The sequence below is a fragment of the Mesocricetus auratus genome, unplaced genomic scaffold (genome assembly GCF_017639785.1).
Source record: "Mesocricetus auratus isolate SY011 unplaced genomic scaffold, BCM_Maur_2.0 Super-Scaffold_100022, whole genome shotgun sequence".
Lineage (NCBI taxonomy): Eukaryota > Metazoa > Chordata > Mammalia > Rodentia > Cricetidae > Mesocricetus > Mesocricetus auratus.
The window spans coordinates 17,690,994-17,698,456 of record NW_024429203.1 but is presented as its reverse complement, the minus strand read 5'-3'; positions in this window follow the sequence as shown (position 1 = coordinate 17,698,456).

The window sequence follows — 7,463 nt, the reverse complement described above, 5'->3', positions numbered from 1 at the left end:
ATAAATCAGAGATTCGTTCTTTATAAATGACCACCTCTACTTTTTAACCTCAGCTTCCTCTTCTCTCTTACAAAGATGATAATTCCTACTACATGGTTATTGTAAGGTTAGGTGATACGATATGCTTACTGAATATAGGTCAGGGCTTAACTTACACTGAGCTGTAAACTATAATTGTATACAGTATTCTATTTAAATTTTGTGTTATTATACATGCTAAAATTAATATATCATTTAGTTTATGCATTTCTGTGTATCATGATTACATTAAATGATTTCAGTGAGTTAAGCTGTGCCTTAAGCTTCCCTTGTGCTTATGAAGGAAGTCATCTAGAAAAATATGTGCCTTGGAAAGCAGGAACTAGGAATCAAAGAGGAAAGGAATTACCAAGACTGAGATATGACCATCTTTGTCCCCTAATAGCCAGCAAATCTGGTCATAGAAATTAGATGAGAAAATCTTCATGGACCCAAGAAAATGTCACAGAAACCTAAAAAGCTGAGACCCAACTTATTACATATTAAGTTGCAGAATCTTAAGGTTCTATATCATGAATAAAAAATATTCCTAACTTAAGACCATGTCTGAGTTTGAATATTTCATGACACTCAAATAAAGTTTGAAAAATCAACAAAAAATACAGAGCATAGAGCAACAGGGAGTTGAGGAAGTTAACAGAAACCCAGGGAAGCTGGAATTCCCCTTAGTGACCTCATTGTCTATACAGTGAGGGAAGAAGAATCAGGACTTACATGTGGTTCTGTATGAAGTCACCTTTGTCAAATATTGATAATATTATATTGATGGGAGTTACATATGGAAACCCAGTTTCATGGTAAATTCCTCACAGTGTTTACAATTCCAGCAGCAAAGCACAAGCCCAGATGTCACACTGTGAATACGATTGGCCCACAAGGAGCTTCCATGCATCCACTGAAAATGAATAGTTGTAGTGCCTTTCTTGGGTTGGGTGATGATCCCTGCAACCAAGTGCAGAATGGGCAAGAAAAGCCAACTAAAGCAAAACATGCATTTGAGCTGTGCAGCTTTTTAAAAGTTAAGTATACATATAAGGAAATGTTTTAAATGACAATAACTAGATGAGGATAAGAAACACATCTTAATGGAAAGCAAGGTTTAGTCTAAGAAAAAGTCAAGTGGGCTACAAACAAAGAGTGTGTGCTGGATTCTTGTGATTGTTTCAAAGATCAATTTCTACAGGACACAGGAAACCTAAAACTAATTCTGTGATAAATTTGACCTTGAGTGTGTGCTGGATTCTTGTGATTGTTTCAAAGATCAATTTCTACAGGACACAGGAAACCTAAAACTAATTCTGTGATAAATTTGACCATTATTGGTCATAGAACAAAAAGTTAAGAACTGGCAGCAAGATTACATCCAGTTGTAATGAATTAACCAATAAAACATATTTACTTAGAGTGAAATTATCATTCATGTAGAAAAATGACTATTTGAATATTGCCTATAATTATAATACAGTTGTTTTCCTAATCCAACTATTATTTTATAGTGCTATTAGGAATTATAACTACTCTTCCTTTCCATTATTTAGAGACTGTCTATCTAAAATCACCAGTTTGTTAATGTACATTATTGTAATAATAACATCATAACTCCCCATGTAACTGATGACACAAATAATGACTACATTACATGTTTTCATCATTTACTAATATTGGATACCATTATAATATCAGTCAATATCATCTGCATATTATGTAGACATTTATATTTATTTCAGAAGAAATGTTATAAATATTAGAATTGTCAAAATGAGTATTTACTATTTGCAGTCCAAATTCTTTCAAAACACTTGAAACAAACTGATTTGTTACAACACATCTGACAGTGTGAAGTCACCACAGCATGTAAAGGATGAGACTTTATATGTTACTTGGCCTTTTTCTTTAGCTGCTCTTAAAAAGAGAAACATGGCATGTATTCTCTCATATATGGATTTTAGACATAGATCTGGGGAGTGCCAGCCTACAATCCCATGGCCATTGAGTCTGGGAAACAGAACCTTCATTCAGTGGCTGATGGAAGAAGAGGCAGACACCCACGGCTAAACACTGAGCTGAACTCAAGAAAGCCAGTAACAGAGAGGGAGGACTGATGAGCAAACGGGTTAAGACTGGGCTGGTTTAACCCCCAGAAACACCTGACCTGACAAGGGTTAACTCTTGAATCCCAGGCATCAGCCTGGGAATCCAGCATGGGACTGATCAAGACCCCCCTAATAGGGGTGTCAGTGAGGAGGCCTAGGTAATCTATTGAGCCTTGGGCAGTAGATCAATATTTATCCCTGGTATACAAATGGACTTTGGACTCCCATCCAACAATGAGAAATGCACTCTCACCCTGAACTCTTGGGGAAGGGTCCAGTCCCTGCCCTGGATGAAATGACAGACTATGGACACCCCCATGGAGGGCCTCACCCTCCCTGGTGAAATGAGGGGATATTGGAGGGGTTGAGGGAGGGCATGGGAGGAGGGGAGGGACACGGAAAGGGACCTGGAATTGACATGTGAAGCAACCTTGTTTCTAATCTAAATTTAAATAAAAAAAAAAACAAAAAGAAAAGGAACTAAAGAAAAGCTTTGAGCCAGGTGTGTTGGTGCGTTCCTTTAATTACAGCACTGGGAAAACAGAGACTGGTGAATCTCTGAGTTTGAGGCCAGCCTGGTATACAGAGCAAGTTCAAGAAAAAAAAAGGAGAAGATTTTATCAGATTTGGACATCACTGATCCTAGGAAAGTAGAAATATTCACTGGATTATTCTATTTGCCATTTTGGTAAGACCAGTCATTGTCACGTGTTAATACCAGGCTGCATATTTTCTTGTGAATTATGTGGTCATACTTTCCTTTTAATTATGTACTAATATATGTAAATTAGTCTATAGGACATAATCACCTGTTTACCTATTAAGCCTTGTCATTTTTCCATGTGTAAGTGAAAAGTCAAAGGGCTAACCTTGTGTCCTATTGGTGGTGTCCTTTGCCTTACAGAAGCTTTTCAGTTTCATGAGGTCCCATTTATTAATTATTGATTGTTCAGGAGAAAGATTTCTCTGTAATTCTCTCTTTATTACATCTTCCATTTCGGTTTTAGGGTAACTGTGGCCTCATAAACAGATTTTGGCAATATTTCATCTGTTTCTATTGTGTGGAACAATTTGAGGAGTATAGTTTTAGCTCTTTGAAATTCTGATAAAATTGTGTTTTTAAAAACATCAGGCCTTGGGTTTTTTTTGGTGGGGGAATTTTAATGACTGTTTCTCTTCCCTTAGGGGTTATAGATCTATTTAAACTGTTTATCTTGTCTTGATTTAATTTTGGTATCTGGTTTCCAATTTTGTGGAATAAAGGTTTTGATGACTTAATGATTCTCTGTATATCCTGTGAGTCTATTTATGTACTACCCTTCTTTTCTGATTTTGTTAATTTGGATATTATCTCTGCCTTTTAATTAATTTGGATAAGGGTTTGTCTATCTTGTTGATTTTCTCAAAGAACCAACTCTTTGTTTCTTTGAATATTTGTGTTGTTTTATTTCTTCCAGTTTTATTGATTTCAGTCCCGTATTTGATTATTTCCTTCTGTCTACTCCTGGCTGAGTTTGTTTCTTTTTATACTAGAGTTTTCAGGTATGTTGTTCAGTCTATTTTGTTAGTTCTTACTGATAGCTACACCAGCTTGCTTCTTGGTTCCATTTCTTTTCTTTTCTTTCTCTTTTTTTTGAAAATCTTTTCCCAACCTTTTACTCTGAGGCCATGTTTGTCTTTGAGGTTGATGTGTTTTTCTTGTAAGCAGCAGAAGGATGGATCCTGTTTTCCCATCCATTCTGTTAGCCTGTCTCTTTTTATTGGAAATTGAGTCCATTGATATTAAGAGATGTTATTGACCAGAGATTGTTAATTCCTGATGATTTTTGGTTTGGTGGTGGTGATAGTAGTGTGTGTTTTCCCTTCTTTGGGTTTTGCTATTTGAGGTTTTCTATTGCCTGTGTAATTAAGTTCCTTGGGTTGTTTTTTTCCGTCTAGTACTGTCTGTAGTGCTAGATTTGTGAATAGGTATTCTTTAAATATGGTTTTGTCATGTTTTGTTTTCTCCATCTATGGTGATTGAAAGCTTTGCTACATATAGTAGTCTGGGATGGTATCCATATTCCGTTAGTGTCCTTAAAACATTTGTCCAGGACCTTCTGGGTTTGAGAGTCTCCATTGAGAAGTTTATGTAATTCTGATATGTCTGCCTTTACACATTACTTGGCCTATTTTCGTTTGCAGCTCCTAAAATTCTTTTTTTTTTCATATTGTTAGTGTTTTGATTATTATTATTATGTGGCAAGGGGACTTTTGTGTTTTGTTTTTTTGTTTTTTGTTTTTCTTGTTTTTTTTTTTTTTTTTTTGGTTCATCTTGTTCCGTGTCCTGTGTCTTTTACCTTTATAGGCATGTCCTTCTTTAGGTATGGAAAGTTTTCTTCTGTGATTTTGTTGAATATATTTTCTCTGCCTTTCAGCCAGGATTCGCCTTCTCATATCCCTATTATTCTTAGCTTTGGTCTTTTCATTATGTCCCACATTTCCTGGATGTTTTGTCTTAGGGATTGATTTGATTTAAAACTTTATTTGACTGATGAATCTATTTCCTTTGTTATACCTCTTGTATGCTAGCAGTGATGTTTTATCTATAGTTCCTGTTTGCTTCCCCAGAATTTCCATTTCCGGATTTTCTTAGAATTGTGTTTTTATTTCAGTTTTCATGTTGTGTACCATTTCCTTCACCTGTTTCACTGTTTTTTCTTGGCTTTCTTTATTTCTCTGCAAGATTTATTGATTTCTTCCAAATTTTTGTTTCTCTTTTCTTTGACTTCTTTAAGAGAATTTTTCATTTCTTCTTTAAGAGCATCTATCATCTTCATAAAGTAATTTTTAAGTTCGTTTTCTTGTGTTTCAGGTGAATTGGAATGTTAAGGTCTTGTTGTGGTAGGATCATTGGGTTCTGGTGGTGCCATATTGCTCTTTCCATTGTTGAATGTATTCTTACACCATAATTTACTCATCTGTGACTTGTACCAGTGCCTGTTCTTTCAACTGATGTGGTTTGCACCTGTGCCTATGTAGTCTGCTGGAGTTGCAGGTGAGGGCTGGCCATAAAGAAAGTGTTTAGCTTCCTAAGTATCATCTGCTGAGGATTACACCACAGTAGTAGAGTTTGACCAGAGGTGGGGGCAGGGTACACCAGGTGCTGGGATGGTATAGGGAGGTGCAAGGGATATGCCCTGTAGGTTAGTTAGGGTTTGAATTCTGGGGCAGTCCTTCTGGAAGGTGGGTTGTTCAACTGTTTTAACAACGGTTGTGGTTTGCAACTAAGTCTCTGTAATCTGCTGAGACTGGCCATGAGAGGATGTTCAGGTGTGTGGGATTGGGTGGCAGAGTGGGTCTCAGAGAGACAGAGTCTAGTGGATGGCAGGGGTGGGGAAGAGCCTAGAGGCAGGACTTTCATCTGCTTGCTGGATGGCAGGGACTGCATCAGAACAATGGAGTTCAACCAGAGGTGGGCCAGGGTTCAGCTGGCATTGCTAGTGGTGGAATGGAAAAGGGAGGAGCACAGGATGTGCCCAGGGGATTAGTTAAGGTTTGGACTTTGGAGCAGTCCACCTGGGAGGCCAGTGTCACCTGTTTTTCCAATTGGGATGGTTTGCACCTGTGCCTATGAAGTCTGGTGTAGCTGGGAAGGGCTAGACACTGGAAGGATATTCAAGTGTATGGAGTTGGGTGCTAGACAGGGTCTTGGAGGAACAGGGTCAGTGGGTGGTGGAGGTGTGGGTAACAAGATTTCTTTTCTTTATTTAGAAGGATAGATATACATTTTAATATTTCCTACATTTTATGTACTTCATATTTTTCAATTTAGTGAATTGTCAAATACTTCTGAAAGTGTTATATGTACCAGGAATAATTTTATCAAAATTTAAAACATAAAAATATAACTTCCTTTCCTTGAAGTATGAGGCATGTGTACATGTTCACTGTGTATAGGGACACGTTTTCAGTCATATGTTAATAATTTATGTGTGTTTGTAGTGAGCTAAGCATCATTAATACAGACATTTTCTACTCTCAGTTACTACATTATAGTTTACATCACAAACCACATTCCTAATCTTTAACTTTCCGGTTCAGGAAAACAAGTCACCATCCCTCACTGTGCATTATTTTATTTGTGCATTCATATTCTGTGGTTATAGTTCACTCAGAATTTTCTTCCTGTACCATTATGGAAAGTAACTCCATGTGTAGTATATTACACAGCCTAAAATGATCACAGAAGTTTACTGTGTTTTTTATTTCTGATTCTCCATTTGTTTCCAAATTTATTTACATCATCATGGTTTTCTCCTGACTTTTCTTGAAGAAACTCTGAAAACAGAAATTACACATGAAAAGAGTGATATTTAATAACAGTTACAAAAATCACTATTTCTCCAAGCCTTAAATAAGCAGAAAAATATTGACCTGGCTTCAAATATTTTTAGTTTGAAAGTGAGTGTTATATATGCTTCATGGAGACATGTCCACTAGGACTTAGCATCTAGCCTTAACCTAAAGAGAACTACTATTTCAAAATAGTGAAAATTACACACTAGGGAGAGTGTCACATTGGGAATAGAATAGGGAATTTTAATTGCTTTTAACTCACCTCCCTTAACTCTACACAGCTCACACTAATGATAAGAAATCTTGAGAGAATATATCCATATGCCATATATATTTATCTATTTATGATATCCCTTATTTATCAAAATTACCCTAAATTCATTCCCATCAGTGGTTTGTGAAGCTAGTACCTTAATCCTGGTATTTGATTTATAATACATGAATTACTTAGAGGTTGAGATCTGTGTGCCTATTCACTAAGTCAAAGAGAGTGGGGAGTTATTTTGAACTATCATTATCTACTACAGAACTATCTCATGTGAAGGTTGATGGCTCTAAAACTCACACAGAACAGAGACAGAAGTTTCCAAGGAGAGAAAAGGTGAGTACCTGAAATTAACAGTTTCTTTTAGCACTGTTCCACATCAGAATGAGACAGACTTTCTGAAATCCAGTCTCTAGACACTATAAGAAAGTAGCTCAAAATCCTCATTCATATTTTGAGAAGACATATCAAAAGTCAGGAAAAAATTGTTTAAATCCAACATTTCCAGTTAAGTTTAAAGGTTAAATTGCTTTTGATGTTAACACAAAACCTATCTAATTGGCTGCACTATGTCCTCTGAGGCAACAAAATAAATGCAATCCCCCTTATGTGGTTCCAGTCAGGTACATACTAGGTATAACTAACTTTAATATAGACATTCAATTTTCCTTTATAGGTTTGACTTATAATATTCTACCTAAAACACACCTCCAAATTAGCACAATGCA